The sequence below is a fragment of the Hibiscus syriacus genome, unplaced genomic scaffold (genome assembly GCF_006381635.1).
Source record: "Hibiscus syriacus cultivar Baekdansim isolate YM2019G1 unplaced genomic scaffold, ASM638163v2 tig00110633_pilon, whole genome shotgun sequence".
NCBI lineage: Eukaryota > Viridiplantae > Streptophyta > Magnoliopsida > Malvales > Malvaceae > Hibiscus > Hibiscus syriacus.
In genome coordinates, this window is record NW_024062806.1 from 1238201 (window position 1) to 1254533 (window position 16333).

Below are 16333 nucleotides of genomic sequence, written 5' to 3' on the forward strand. Positions count from 1 at the left end.
AGAAAATCCAAGAGTGTTTTTCAAGGTCGCGGGGCACACGTTGTAGCATCGTGGGAAAAGGAAGGGTCGCTGGAAAACGAAGAGGATTCATCGAAAATAGGTAAAAGTCGAAACTTAAATCCTAAATCTACATTACTTGAGGTGTTGTTTCGGTATTTTGAGGCTAGATTGGTTTTCGGGGTGTTGAGACGAGTCGAAAGAGGGTAGTTTTGGTATTTTCAGCCACCGGTGGCGATGGCGGGAGTGGTGGTTTGGGCGATGGCAGCTTCGTCGGTGAGTGGTTGGCCATAGACCGGTTGGGTTTTCAATGGGGAGAGTTGAGAGAGATGAGAGTGTTTTTTTTAAGGAAATGAGTTAAAATGATTTTTTGTGTTTTTGGGGCTATTTATACGGAGGGTTGAAGAGTAATTAGTAAAAATTTAAATTATTTTCGCAGTCCCTGTAATTCTGATGTGTAATTCATTTTTGTCACCTTTTGTAATTTTACCCTTGAATTTTAAATTAATTCAATTTAATACTCGTTTATATTTATTATATTTTTTGAATTAACCCCCTAACTTTTATTTTTTTCCCTTGCAGCTTTCAATTAACATCAATTTGACCCTTAATTTTAAATTCTTTCCAATTTAATCTTTTTTTAATATTTGTTTTCTTTTAATTTAATACTTTTTTATTTTATTTTATTTAACGTTATTTTGACTTTTCTTAGGGTAATTTTAACTTGGTCAAACATAAGTAATTCAGATCGAATATTTAAATTTTAATTTTCGCAATTATGACAATCAGGAAATCAAATTGGTACCGAAAGAGCAGTACATGGGTGTTAATCCTTCCCTGACTGTAATTGACTCCCGAATCCGACAAATTTCTAGTAAGTTGTAGATCAAATAATGGTAAGTTATATTATCCGATCGACCAAATTAAAATGATCGGTGCGACTCCAACATCTCAAATTTAAGTCGGAACCCGATTTCGAGACCACCAGAAGGACAGTTATGACAATGGGTTCAAATCAAAGGTTATTGTTGTAGGTAGTGGCAATTGGGGCAGTGTTTCTGCTAAGCTCATTGCTTCCAACACTCTCAATCTCAACTCTTTTCATGGTATTTTTCTTACCCTTCACTTTCTTTTTTTATTTGGGATTTAATTTTTCTACTTAATTCCATCCTAAGAAACTCGACTTGATTTGACTCGTAATTTCTTAAGTTTGAATAGAATCTCAATTCTGTTGGATATATCTATGTGGCATAAGAAATATATATGGTTATATAAAATAGTTTAACTCGACTAATTCAAAACTTTTTTACTCGAGTTTGCTCGATAAATTACTCATCCTTAGCTGTAATGGAAAATTTTAGATGAAGTGAAGATGTGGGTGTTTGAGGAGACATTGCAGACTGGTGAGAAGCTTACGGATGTTATTAACAAAACCAATGTGAGCACTTAGGAATGTACATTCATTTGTTTGATTTGCTTTGTAGATTTTTACCTAACTGGAACTTGGTTTTCTTTCACTAGGAAAATGTTAAATATCTCCCCGGTATTAATTAAGCTTGGTATAAACGTCGTTGATGATCCTGACCTCAACGGTGCAGGTAATCGATTTGTTTCAGTTGGTTTACATTCATGACTGCTTGTGTTAAGTGATGGATGTTGTCGGAATTGAAATCGTGTAGTTAAAGATGCAAACATGTTAGTGGAGATGTTGAGGCTATTTCTCTTATTAAAGAAATTGAGGTCAAAATGGAAGGCCCTTGTATGATCTCCAATCTTATATCCGAGTAGCTCGGCATCAATTGTTCGGTTCTAATGGGGGAAAATATTGCAAACGAGGTAATCAATCAATTTACTCGAGAAGTTCATGTACACAATTCAAGTGTCAATTTTCCATTCGTTTTCTCGGCCTATAGATTACTGTAGAGAAGTTCAGTGAAGCAACGGTTGGATACTGAGACAATCGAGAGATGGCCGAGCAATGGGTTAAATTGTTCAGTGCACCTTATTTCATGGTCACTCCTGTGAGTAATATTGATATGCCTTTTCTTTCGAGTTTCGATATATCCGTAAATCTTAGGTAAAACCGTTGAATCAGTAGAGAGCAGGAAGAACAGATTGTGATGCAATTGATTTTAAGAAATACTCTGGCCTTATATTTTCATGAACAAACAGGTCCAAGATGTGGAAGGGGTTGAACTATGTGGAACCTTGAAAATATCGTGGCCATTACAACTGGTACGTAATGTCGTAACATCTTGTTTTCATCCTTCTAAACAAGCATGCGAATCAAAACCCGGTCCTAATCCGTAATCTTACAGGTTTCGTGGACGGACTCAACATGGGAAATAACATGAAGGTTAGTATATATAGGGTTCTTTCTCTCTTTCTTTCATATAGTTCTTACCTATCCCTGGCTGCATCATTTCTCATTGTTCCTAACACAATTCGTAAGGCTGTGATAATGAGAATTGGTCTACGAGAGATGAGAGTTTCCTCCAAACTGTTGTTTTCGTCCGTTAGGGATAATACCTTCTTCGAAAGCGGCGGATGTCATCTAGACGTGCTGTAAGAAAACATGTATCTTTAGACCTTCTGTTTAAGATTATTAATCTACTTCGATTCTAAGACTATGCCGTTTGTCGTAGTGGGGGGAAGGAACCGGAAAGTCACCGAGGCATTTGCTAGGAATGGAGGAAAAATGTTAGCCCTAATGATTTGTGGAAGAAGTGTTTGCCATTACAAAATGGAACTTCTGACCATAACATCTCTGGTATACAGATCTTTTGATGATCTTGAAGCTGAGATGCTGCAAGGCCAGAAATTACAGGTAGATCTCAAAACTATTTTCACACGAAATCGATTATATTTTCGATACCTAGTTGTTAGAATTCAAATATAATTTTACTACTTATGCTGACAAGGCATGGATAATTCTTGAACATTATGGAAATCAGTGTTGGCAAAAGAAAAAAAAATAAAGAGGCAACAAGATGATATAGTTGCATGAAGTTTGAAATTGTCAAAGTTAGCAACAAACTTGACAAAAGGTGGCAAAAGCTAGAAGATTCTTGATTAATGAAGCATGATCTTGAATTACTTAAGAACTAAGAATGGAAAATAAACATGTGACAATTGATTATGGAAGGGAATTTCATTAAGACAAGAAAATTCGATTACGTGGTTGTGGCAATCGAAGAATCGAAAGATTTATCCCAAATATCGATCGATGAGCTTGTGGGTTCACTTCAAGCCCATAAGCAGAAAATGACACAAAATGAAGATTATGAAAATTTAGAGCAAGCTCTACAAAGCAAGATGAATGTCAACGAAGGAGAAGCTAGCAGTAGCTACACACGAGGTCGAGGAAATCGTGGTGGTTATCGTGGAAGATACAGAGGAGGACGAGGAACTCGTGGACGTGGTGGTCGATCATATGGCACCGATAAAATAAGTGAAAACAATCCAACACAAAGCCGTGGATGAGGATTTAGAGGCCGAGGTAGAGGCAGATATCAGCAAGGAAATAAATCCCAGGTACAATGTTATAATTGCAATAAGTATGATCATTATAGTTATGAGTGTAGATCTGCTCCTAAACAAGAAGAAATAAATAACGTAACAGCAACTGAAAAAGACAAAATTGAAAAATCTCATGTATTCCTCACTTATAAAGGAAATGAAGAATTCAAGAAAAATATTTGGTATCTTGATAATTGTGCCAATAACTATATGTATGGACAAAAGGAACTGTTTGTGAAATTAGATGAAATAGTCCATGGGCGAGTAACTTTCGGAGATGACTCGCACGTAGAACTAAAAGGAAAAGGCGAAGTCATGATTACAGTAGATGACTCGCATACATTTATATTAATGCTAAAGACATATATTTATAAGGGTAATTAACCTCCTTAATGAAAGATCTAGGCATTTCCAAATTCTTGTGGCAATCGAAGAATCGAAAGATTTATCCCAAATATCGATAGATGAGCTTGTGGGTTCACTTCAAGCCATTGAGTAGAAAATGAAACAAAATGAAGATTCTGAAAATTTGGAGCAAGCTCTACAAAGCAAGATGAATGTCAACGAAGGAGAAGCTAGCAGCAGCTACATACGAGGTCGAGGAAATCGTGGTGGTTATCGTGGAAGATACAGAGGAGGACGAGGAACTCGTGGACGTGGTGGTTGATCATATGGAACCGATAAAATAAGTGAAAACAATCCAACAATAAGTCGTGGACGAGGATTCAAAGGCCGAGGTAGAGGTAGATATCAACAAGGAAATAAATCTTAGGTACAATGTTATAATTGCAATAAGTATGGTCATTATAGTTATGAGTGTAGATCTGCTCCTAAACAAGAAGAAATAAATAACGTAGCAGCAACTGAAGAAGAAAAAATTGAAAAATTTCATGTATTCCTCACTTATAAAAGAAATGAAGAATTCAAGAAAAATATTTAGTATCTTGATAATTGTGCCAGTATCCATATGTGTGGACAAAAGGAACTGTTTGTGAAATTAGATGAAACAGTCCATGGGCGAGTAACTTTCGGAGATGACTCGTACATATAAATATATGTCTTACCGTAGATACACCCTACGTACAATAAATGAATAACATTGGTTATAAATTACTGAGTGTCCATCTACGCTTCCAACACTAGTTTCTTGATTCCAAAGTAACCGATGTTATTCATTTACTGTACGTAGAGTGTATCTACGGCAAGAGAGGTCTATGAAGTTTTAAGCCACCGTGGATGGCTATAGTTGTTTCATCTCTTTAGACGGTGCACGAAATCTATACCGGTCGTCTTCCACCATCAGGCATAGTTGAATGTAGCGAGAAGAAACCAACGTTATCCGTGCTAGAGGACTCGACCCGTTACATTTTAGATTCAAGTCTAGGTCCATATAAACTCCATTTCTGTATGAGATTCAAGTCTCATCCCTTACAATTACCACATGTCTTCTTTACATATGTATGATCGTGAAAAAATTAAACATGACTAATGGTAATGATAATCAGCAATTCAATCAGAAAATATTCAAGTAAATTACATCCATGATCATGTAATTACGAGAGATTTTAATATGATTATTGATTTTAATTTTATCAATCAAATCACTTAATTATTTAAAATATAGCAATTAAATTATTTGTTGTTAACATCTGACAAAAGAATTGATGTAACAATTAATAAAATTATTATAATTATATATCCGGTCCCTATTACAAAGGATATAACATATAAGTAACGATGATCAAATATGTAATTATACTAATTTTGTTAATCATCATGTCAATTTTTCTGTCAAATATTATTGATAGGTTACTTGGTTGATATCATTTAAAAAATTAAGTGATCTGAATAACAAAATTAAAAGATCAATGATTAAATTAAAATCCCTTTAGAGTTAAGAGGTCACGAATGGAATTTATTCCTATTATTATTATAATTAAGGGTAAACTACACATTTAGGGTGTGTTTAGAGCGAGGAAAACATTTTACGGAAAATGTTTTCCCCGTTTTCTTGTGTTTGGTTCCCGTAAAACACTCTGGTTAACGTAAAATGTTTTACAGTTAATGGAAAAGGAGAGGAAAACACGGTATTTCAACTTACCGTTTAGAAAAGGGTAAGTTGTTTTCCAGCTTTGTCCTATCCCTTGCTCCACACAGAAAACACAGTCTTTGGTTATCTCTCCCTTGCTCCACACCGAAAAATCAATCGACTGTTTGGAATCCTTCTCACCGGCGAGGCAAGCGGTCGTCTTCTCAGGTATCTCTCGTTTCATCTTCTCCCTTTTCATCTTCCTTTATCTCCTTTTCTTGTTTCATTTTCCCTCATTTTCCATTTTCAATTTCACCGATGAGGCATAAAATAAAGTTCTGAAAGCTCCATTTTCATTTTCCATAGTTGTGGTGTTTTCTTGGATGTCCAGTCAAGAGAAGCACTTGAAGAACTATGTTCAGCTCTACGCTTTTTTGGGGTTTGATTTACTTTTTATTTAATCGATTTTTTGTTGGTTGGTGGATTCTTTTGATTTACTGTAGCACCTGATTTCTATTCTGTGAATTGGGTTCTTTTTATATTGTTGAAATTTTATTTATTGACCTTTTTTTAAATGCTTTGATCTTGAATTCTATGACGATTTTGCATTTCTGATTAAAAACGAATGGTTCTGCACTTACGCTATTCGTATGGATTATGAAATTGAGGGATATTTGGTTTGAATTGTTGTATATGGTCACGTGGCTTTGATTGTTGCTTTTGAACTGCAATTTGATGTTCATCTGCTTAACGTTGACTGATGTTGGAGGGGGGTTTTGATGTTTTTGGTAATCTGTACAAGTTCTTCCCAGAGAAGGCTGCTGCTCTAGCACTTTATCTTCTTATGAAGCAGAAGATGTTGGTTCCAGTATGGAGGGAAGAAAGCACGAGGAAAATGGATCAAGCATGGAGGGTATAATGGAGGAGACACTGACACCGGGTGAAAACACAGTTAAGCCAGTTAATGAGGCTTATGCTCGGTCCATGAGATTGACTGCACTGCAGTCGCCAACTGATCATAGCACCAGCATTGAAGAAGTATGTTCTGAATATTGAAAAATTGAGTGCATTTTTTGTTGCCTGCCATCATCTTTGAGTGCTTAAAATCTTCATTTTTCATTAAAACGACTATGTTGCTTGACAATTTTCTTTGCTTAAGCTGGCATCAATCTCCTGAGTTGTATAGGCTTGGATTTTATGCGACCCAAGTTTCGCTTCACAGTTGATTCCTATATCATTAGGAAAATAACAGTTGCAACTCATAGGATGTTTACTTTTATTTTTACTTGAGTTTCTTTGAAAGGTGTAATGATTTACTGGAATGTTCTATGTAGATTGTTGTTCCTTTAGTAATGCTATAGTCTTCCTCTGAACACCTTAGACATGTAGTTTCATTTACCTCAGTTATGCCTTTAGCCATTGTCTGTCATTATCGACATATTTGAAGTATTACCGAAATACCTTCCCTTCTTTTCCTTTCGAAATACCTTCCCTTCTTAATATATTTTTAATATATTATTAATATTATATCAAATAAACCTACATAATATTAATTATACGTTGAAATTCATTTCTAACACAATTAACATAAAAAATGAATGAAGAAGCATTATGAAGATTTTAAACCTAAAATAGTGTATTTATAACACAATTAACATAAATTATTAATATTATCTAAAAATATAGTTTGACGTATTTATAAAAATATAATTTTTTATAAAATATAATTATATAAAAAATAAAATAAACCTTTAAAACTAAGGTAAAGAATAAAAACATATTGAATATGTATGTTTCTTTATTAAAAAGAGATTCTGAAAACTGTTTTCTGAAAAATTAACCAAACACTGTAAAACATTTTACAATGTACCCTCCAAACACTGGAAAATTTTTCAAGAAATGTAATTCATTTTCCAGAATTCATTTTCCAGAAAATGTTTTCAGTGAAACAAACAGACCCTTAGTATCCAAATTATTACTTTTATTCCATTTTGGTCATCCAATTTTTTTTCATAATCACATTTAACGTTATGTTTTGATTTCATTTTAACCACTCATTGTTAAAATATTAATAGAACTGTTGACGTGACGTGATATTTGATGATGTGTTGTTACCTTATAATGACATATCAACGTCATCGTTAAATTTTTAACAAAGGATTACCAAAATAAAATCAAAACTAAACATTAGGTATGATTTTTTAAAAAGAATAGTTGAGTGACTAAAACGAAACAAACTAATAGTTGTACTTTTTTTACCTAAATTGACGCCTACAATATTTTTTGGTCAATACAGGTGTTTAACGTTACAAATGTGACCACTTTAGATGCCTAGGAAATAATGTCCATTAGTTTTCTTCGTTAAGTGACATGCATCACAACCTGATAATTTTTAGATTTATTTTTTAAATATTAAAAATATTATTATATTTATATAAAAAATCCTAATTTCTTTTAAATTACAAAAAACCTTAAAATCTCTAAAATTCCTAACTTCTGACACTAACCTGCTGTCGCACCTTTTCAGGCCACGACCACCGCCGTCGACATAGCCCCTACCATCATCCTAGTTATATGTCGCCGTAATTGTTGCGATTGGTCATCAGAATCATGATTTTCATCCTAGGGTTTACGGGGTATAAAACGTCGATTCACCGTCGATCGGTCACGATTTCATAGGGATTTTCGTGATCGAAGAGAGGTGAGGTCGGGTGGAGCTTCGTCGACGGCAAAGGGCAACGATCGGCATATGTTTAAGGGTTGAAATGAAGGTTTCAAAGTTTTGGGGTTATTTTCAAATTTATGTATTTTCTTTTTAAATATATATATTAATTTTATATAAAAATTCTAAAATTATCAGATTGTGACACGTGTCACTTAACAGAGAAAATTAATCTCGTTGATGGTCCGGACACTTAAAGTGGTAATGTTTGTAACGTTAAACACCTGAATGAGTCAAAAAATATTATAGGAAACTATTCGGGAAATAGAGTATAGTTTGGGCACTTATTTGATAATTAAGCCTGCAATTAAAGACAAGGCTAAGAAATCCCCCAATTCCGACCAATTCAAAACCTTGGAAAGTAAGTAAAGGCTAGGACAAAACAGATAACTTCGCGGAAAATCTAACGTCTGCGTATATCTGTCTTCTTCTTCTTCTTCTTCTTTCTCTCTTGCCCATTGAAACCAAAGAAGCTCTGAAAACGACGACGTCGTGAAAAAGAAAACCATGTCTTACGATTATCTTTTCAAGTACATCATCATCGGTGACACTGGTATACCCTCTCTCTCTCTCTCTCTCTCCCTTTACTCGCCTTTTGAAAATCCCTTTCTTTAAACAAATTGTTGTAAGTTTTTCCCTGGGGTTTAATCGGGTTTTATGCAGGCGTGAGAAAATCATGTTTGCTCTTGCAGTTTACAGACAAGAGATTCCAACCGGTTCATGATTTAACCATCGGTGTTGAATTGGTGCTCGGATGGTCACCATTGACGGCAGACCCATCAAGCTTCAAATTTGGGATACTGTATGAATCTTCTTTTTCTTCCTTTTTGGTACACTTTGTTTGGTTATTTGCTGAAAAGGGTATTCAAATCTTGATATCATTTAGATTTTGGGTTTAGGACTTGGGAAGATTAGTGTTTTTGTTCTTTAAATAAAAGTATTTAAATTTGGATATTTTCTTCCTTGGGGTTTTATCGACGCCATGTTCTTTTTAGTGTTTAGGGTTTAATATTTATGATTTAGGGTTTCATTCAAATATGTCAGATGACATTCAAATCGTAATGCTTGTGGAGTCTAAATTTTGTACGGTTTGTGTATCGGGTAATTTCCTAACTTGCTTTTGGCTACGAATATAACATAATTTGGGTATAGAAGCCAAAGAGAGTGTTAGAGCTTGTGAATATTTGGGCTTGTGTAGAGAATCTTCACCTTTATGTTTAAATTATCGATTTTTAGGGTATTAAATGTTACAGTAAAGGAGTTTTGGCTGTTGGGTTATAAAAGTTCATATTTAGGAGCTTGCGGATTGAATTTCATTGTATGAGGAATGAGCAGTTGTTTCTTGTTTGATTTGTACAGAGTCTGGTTCTAGACTTGTCGGATTTGTGTGAGTGAGCAGAGGATAAGTGAAAGCTTTCGAACTTAGTGATCTTGTAAGGAAAAGTATAAGTTAATCCTTGAATGAATCTTTGTCTCGGATACCGGTGATATAGAATGTGTTTGGTAGTTTTTCGGTTGTTTTAGAGGATCTCTTACTTCTTTTACGAAAGAACGATATAATCTTGGACAATTAGTTATTTTTTGTCAAATTGCTTCCTGCTCAATCAGGGGCGAAGCAAGGGTTGGTTAAATAGTAAACTTACTCTTTAGCCCCTCTTAAAAAGTGGACATTCAATTTAAGCCTTTTCATAGCGTACGCTGAACGGAAAATTTTCACTATTGGCTTGTCCCGAAAACTAATTCAATTTAAGTGCTTTTAACACAAAAATTTCAGCTTTGGCCCCTTTAAAGTTTATAATTTTATCTCAGCCCCCAAACAAAATTCCTAGATTCGCCCATATACTCGAGGAATGTATAACAAACAAAATGTAGCTTATTAATGCATTTGATGACTTATTTCATCTCAATTATAGGTATTTTTTTGGATGCACAAGAGTTCACTTTATGAGGGGAATACGAGCCGTATTTTTTTGTTTGATTGGTAATTTGGTATGAGGTTGGTTTACAGTCCGAGATTTCTCGGATTTGTGAGAGTGAATAGAGGATGAGTCTTAGTAATCTTGTAAGGAAAAGTGTTAGTTAGTCCTTCCAGAAATTGGTGATATAGATTGCATTTGGTAGTTGTTCTATTGTTTAAGAGAAATCCTTCCTTCTTTCATGAAAAACGAGATTATCGTGAAACGTTCATAATTCCTTTGTCAGTTATTTCCTACTCTAGGAATGTAGAACCAATGGTAACGTTGCTTATTTAATGCATTTGATGGCTTATTTCGTCTCAGTTATGGTATTTTGTTGGTTGTCTTTTGCTTACGATTTGAACGGAAGCTTTTGTTTGCTTATATTTCAGGCCGGGCAAGAATCCTTCAGGTCCATCACCAGATCTTACTATAGAGGAGCGGCTGGTGCTCTTCTTGTCTACGATATAACAAGGCCTGAGACAAATCGTCTTTAGCTGTAGAATTGTATGTTTTTATTTGCAAGCTAGTGGAGATTGGTGAAATAGTTAAACAAGGCTTTGATTGCAAGATTGTTTAAATAACGATATGTTGCTCCGACTTTTTATTTTTTGCGAAGTATCTTTGTCCGAGGTGAAAGATCACTCTTGCCTCTAGTTTTTCATTCTCTTTGTTAAAAAGCTGAAGACCGATTGTACAATTCTTTTATTATGACTTTTACGGCTTAGATGCATAAATTCGTTTTTCTTTCAAATCTGGTTCGGGAAGATTCAAACTTTCTTCACTAAACTGCAAATCTGTACACTTGACCAGGAGAGAAACGTTTAATCATCTGGCAAGCTGGTTGGAAGATGCGCGTCAGCATGCAAATCCCAACATGTCAATCATGCTAATAGGAAACAAGTCCGATCTTTCTCACCGGAGAGCTGTTAGCAAAGAAGAGGGCGAACAGTTTGCAAAGGAAAACGGGCTTTTGTTCTTGGAAGCATCCGCGAGAACGGCGCAAAACATCGAGGAGGTAAGGATTTATAACGTAATATTTATGTGTTTTAATGAACATCTTTAACTAAAATACGGAATTAACTTGTAGGCCTTCGTAAAGACTGCTACCAAGATTCTTCAGAACATCCAGGAAGGAGTCTTCGATGCATCCAATGAGGTAATAATCGGGCCATAACTTGATTAAATCCAATTCGAACCAATAAAATCTTTCATTAATTCAAACCAATTCTTCAGACCAACTCCGCTTTTCATGAAGTATGTCTTTACCTAAGCCTTTTTTTCTTGGAAACTATAACAGTCATCTGGCATCAAGCTCGGCTACGGGCGTGCACAGGGTCCATCCGGTTCAAGAGATGGAGCCGTTGCTCAAAGTGGTGGTTGTTATGGTTAATACAAATGGAAACAATCTATTGCTTGTATTCGATCCTTTCCGGTTTATTTCTACATCGTATCGCTTTGATGAATCTCTCTGAAGGTATTGTCGAACTCGGTAAGAAAACTCGATGTATAGAACTGTCTTTTCCTGGTACTAAACCCGGAACTCATTTGTCCGCCACGCTCTTCCTTTACATTCTAGCCCGACTCATTTGCACTGTAAGATATGGAACTAATGCCATCCCATTGCATTTTCCTGTTTCTGCACCCTTACCTCTTTTTTATGCTTGATGTTCACTGAGAATATTAACGGCTTGGATCCAAATGCGATAGAAAGACCGAGCACGATTTCCGGCTACCGGTTAATACACGATCATTCTTTAAAACATGCCTATTGAAGCATTGAAGAACGCATTTAGTAATTTAGTAATTACTATTAAATTGAGAATTGGTGGTTGTGTTCAATCCAAAACTCTCGATTCATTTACCTGTTACAATACTTAAGATAATAAGTAAATATTAAGATTCACGGTGAAGTATACAAATCGTTTCTCAATTACATGTGTTATTTTGTTGTTTAGTTTTGACTATTAAAAATTATAAAATAGTCATTTAATTATTCATATGTTTTAAATTTATCTTTGTTAAAAAAATTAATTGATGTCTAAACTGAATTTTAACATGCTTACTAAGATATGATAAAATATGATTTTATAACCATTTGAGTTTGATTTTGTGAATAGAGTCTCAGTTTACATTATACCATCAAATAAATGCTTGATACATTATATTGTCGAGTTAGTACTTGAAAGCAACGATAGTGTCAATAGATGTCACTAAAATATAATTTTATCATATCTTAGCTAACAAATTAGGGAAGTTCTACTGTGAGGCGGTTAAAATACGGCTAAAAAATGGCGTGACCGAATCGATACCGAAAATGTTATATGATTTCGCGAGAAATATTATTTGAGTTAGTAATCAAAATGGTAAAAACCTGTTATGTTATCGTCCTATGTAAAACACGCCAAAAAATATAAACGATAACATAACCGGTTAATTATTGGAAACATTATCAAGCATAATAACATATTAGGTAACACTTATGTAACGTAATAGGTAGTGCCTTTTTAAAGCATACGAGGCTTTAGAAATTTGATGATAACAAAATAGGTTAATTACTTGATTTGTTATTAGTATTATCAACATATTAGGTAACGCCTAAAACATTATCAAAGTTTAAGCTGATGGAGCCTTAGGAATCCGACAATAGCATAATCGATAATTACTGGAAACATTATCAAGCATAATAACATATTAGGTAGCGCTTATGTAACGTAATAAGTAGCGCCTTTTTAAAGCTGATGGGGCTTTGGAAATCCGACGATAACAAAATAGGTTAACTACTTAATTTGTTATTAGTATTATCAACATATTAGGTAATGCCTAAAATGTTACCAAACTTTAAGCTGATGAGGCCTTAGATATCTGACAATAACATAACCGATTAATTACTGGAAACATTATCAATCATAATAACATATTAGGTAGCGCTTATGTAACGTAATAGATAGCACATTATTAAAGCTTATGGGGTCTTAAAATCCGACGATAACAAAATAGGTTAATTACTTAATTTGTTATCAATATTATCAACATATTAGGTAACGCCTAAAATGTCAACAAAGATTAAGCTGATGGAGTCTTAGTAATCCGACGATAACATAACCAGTTAATTACTTGATTTGTTATCAAGCTTTATAAACATATTACCATGTACATTGTTTACAAATATTATCATGATACCGATTGACTTTAACCGTTTTTATTGGAAATTAATCTATTACTTTAAAGTAATAGGTTTCGAAATTATAAGTATGAAATATATATATATGTATATGTGTGTGTATCGATACATTTTACATGCAGATTGTTTAAGCCTTAATGTGGAATTAACCAAAGTTTAAGCTGATGGAGCCTTTGGAATTCGACGATAACGTAACCGATTAATTACTTGATTTGTTATCAAGCTTTATCAACATATTACCATGTACATTGTTTACGCATATTATCATCATACCGATCGAAATTATAAGTATGGAAAATATATGCGTGTGTGTGTATCGATACATTTTACGTGCAGATTGTTTAAGCCTTTATGTGGAATTAACCAAAGTTAAAGCTGATTGAGCCTTAGAACCAACGATAACATAACCGGTTAATTACTTGATTTGTTATCAAGCTTTATCAACATATTACCATGTACATTGTTTATGCATATTATCATGATACTGATTGACTTTAACTGTTTTCATTGGAAATTAGTCTATTACTTTAAAGTAATATGTTTTGAAATTATAAGTATGGAAAATATATATGTGTGTGTGTTTGTGTGTGTGTGTTTAGATACATTTTACGTGCAGATTATTTGAGCCTTTATGTGGAATTAACAAAAGTTAAAGCTGATGGAGCTTTAGGAATCCGACGATAACATAATCGGTTAATTATTTGATTTTTTATCAAGCTTTATCAACATATTACCATGTACATTGTTTACGCTTATTATCATGATACCGATTGACTTTAACAGTTTTCATTGGAAATTAATATATTACTTTAAAGTAATAGGTTTCAAAATTATAAGTATGGAAAATATATATATATGTGTGTGTGTGTGTGTGTGTATCGATACATTTTATGTGCAGATTGTTTGAGCCTTTATGTGGAATTAACCAAAGTTAAAGCTAATTGAGCCTTAGAACCGACGATAACATAACCAGTTAATTAATTGATTTGTTATCAAGCTTTATCAACATATTACCATGTACATTGTTTATGCATATTATCATGATACTGATTGACTTTAACCGTTTTCATTGGAAATTAATTTATTACTTTAAAGTAATAGGTTTCGAAATTATAAGTATGAAATATATATCTATATATATATATGTGTGTGTGTGTGTGTGTGTGGATACATTTTACGTGCAGATAGTTTGAGCCTTTATGTGGAATTAACCAAAGTTAAAGTTGATTGAGCCTTAGAACAGAAAATAACATAACTTGTTAATTACTTGATTTGTTATCAAGCTTTATGTGGAATTAAAGTATCGAGATCGATATAACAAAGTATTGATACATATATAAAAGTTTACGCTATTATCATTATACCGGTATAATTTTATTGTGTACCTTGTAAATTTAACTATTACTTCTACAATGCTCTTTATATATGGGTTATCAGAATGTTGAATTTACACAAAAAGACATCTACAATGCAATTGAAAGAGGTAAAGCAAAGGAAATCGTCAATAGGGTGTCAATGCACTAATTGCTTACTTTTAATTGGTACTTGGAATATCGATACTTGGACATTTTCGTATGTTCCCTTGTATCGTGTACTTGAACCTTGCCAAACAGTCTGTAGAATAGAGTATCCCATAAGTCGTGGCCAGAATTAGTTCTGTAATTAGGATTATCCAAGTTAATCATATTAATTGCATAGCCAATAAAACCCCCTTGCAGGGTTCAAATGGTAAGTTAGAAATCGGTAAGGCAAGCTTCCTTTGATGGTTTAGGGACTCAACCCCTCCCACGTAAGGACTGCATGATTGAACATTACATACAATAGTTGTATTCAGTTCTTGAAGAATTGTTCTTCATTGTATATAAGAATAGTTGTAATGGTATCCGTTCACGTTTCAAAACCAATAAGTATCATGCATGCAATACCCTATATCCTCGAGACAGAGGACAAGAAATCTGGCACTTAAAGATTTACCAAGAGCGGTAGCTTCAGCTCTATATGAAGACGGAACCTAGAATCAACTTCACCATTATGCCTATACTGCTCAAGAGAACCTACTGAATGATAGGATTTGCACACAACTATGAGCATTTTATGGGAAACCCCAAGTACTCCACTAAAATCCTACAACAGAGATGTCCGGGGTAACTCATACTTGGGGTTTCCCATAAAATACTCACAGTTGTGTGCAAATCCCTTCATTCAGCAGGTTCTCTTGAGAAGTATAGGCATAATGACGAAGTTGATTCTAGGTTCGGTCTTCATGCAGAGCAGAAGCTACCGCTCTTGGAAAATCTTTAAGTGTCAGATTTCTTGTCCTCTGCCCCGGGGATATAGGGTATTGCATGCATGATACTTATTGGTTTCGAAACATGAATGAATATCATTACAACTATCCTTATATATAATGAAGAATAATTCTTCAAGAACTGAATACAACTATTGTATGTAATGTTCAATCATGCAGTCCTTACGTGGAAGGGGTTGAGTCCCTAAACCTTCAAAGGAAGCTTGTCTTACCAATTCCTAGCTTACCATTTGACCCTGCCCTCCGCGTTTTATTGGCTATGCAGTCAACATGATTACCAGTTTCATGCATCCTTTGGCATTCAGTCATACTGTCAAGATTTGAAATTTGTAATCAATTAAAAGTTCTTAAATACTTTAATCCAATTACCATTTCAAGAACAATTACAGAAATACATTGATACTTACTAGAAGTACATATATCCACCTAGTGGTTTCTTTCAATTTTCTTCAATGTTGATACTCTCGGGCTCCATTTCAAGGTCATCATTCTTTGCGAACAAATATTGAACTTTCTACCTATAATAGGTCTCAAATGCTTCTTTACTTTGAAAACCCCAAAATCAAAAACCTAACCCCTATTTTTGAATACTACAAAACTAAAAAAGTAGGGTTTCTAC

General features: G+C 34.1%; 2 pseudogenes; both read left to right on the forward strand.

The window, feature by feature from the left end:
• The first annotated feature begins 234 nt into the window (after window positions 1-234).
• LOC120136518 lies at window positions 235-6601 on the forward strand (annotated as a pseudogene).
• Window positions 6602-8718: 2117 nt separating this feature from the next.
• LOC120136545 lies at window positions 8719-11860 on the forward strand (annotated as a pseudogene).
• Window positions 11861-16333: the final 4473 nt, after the last annotated feature.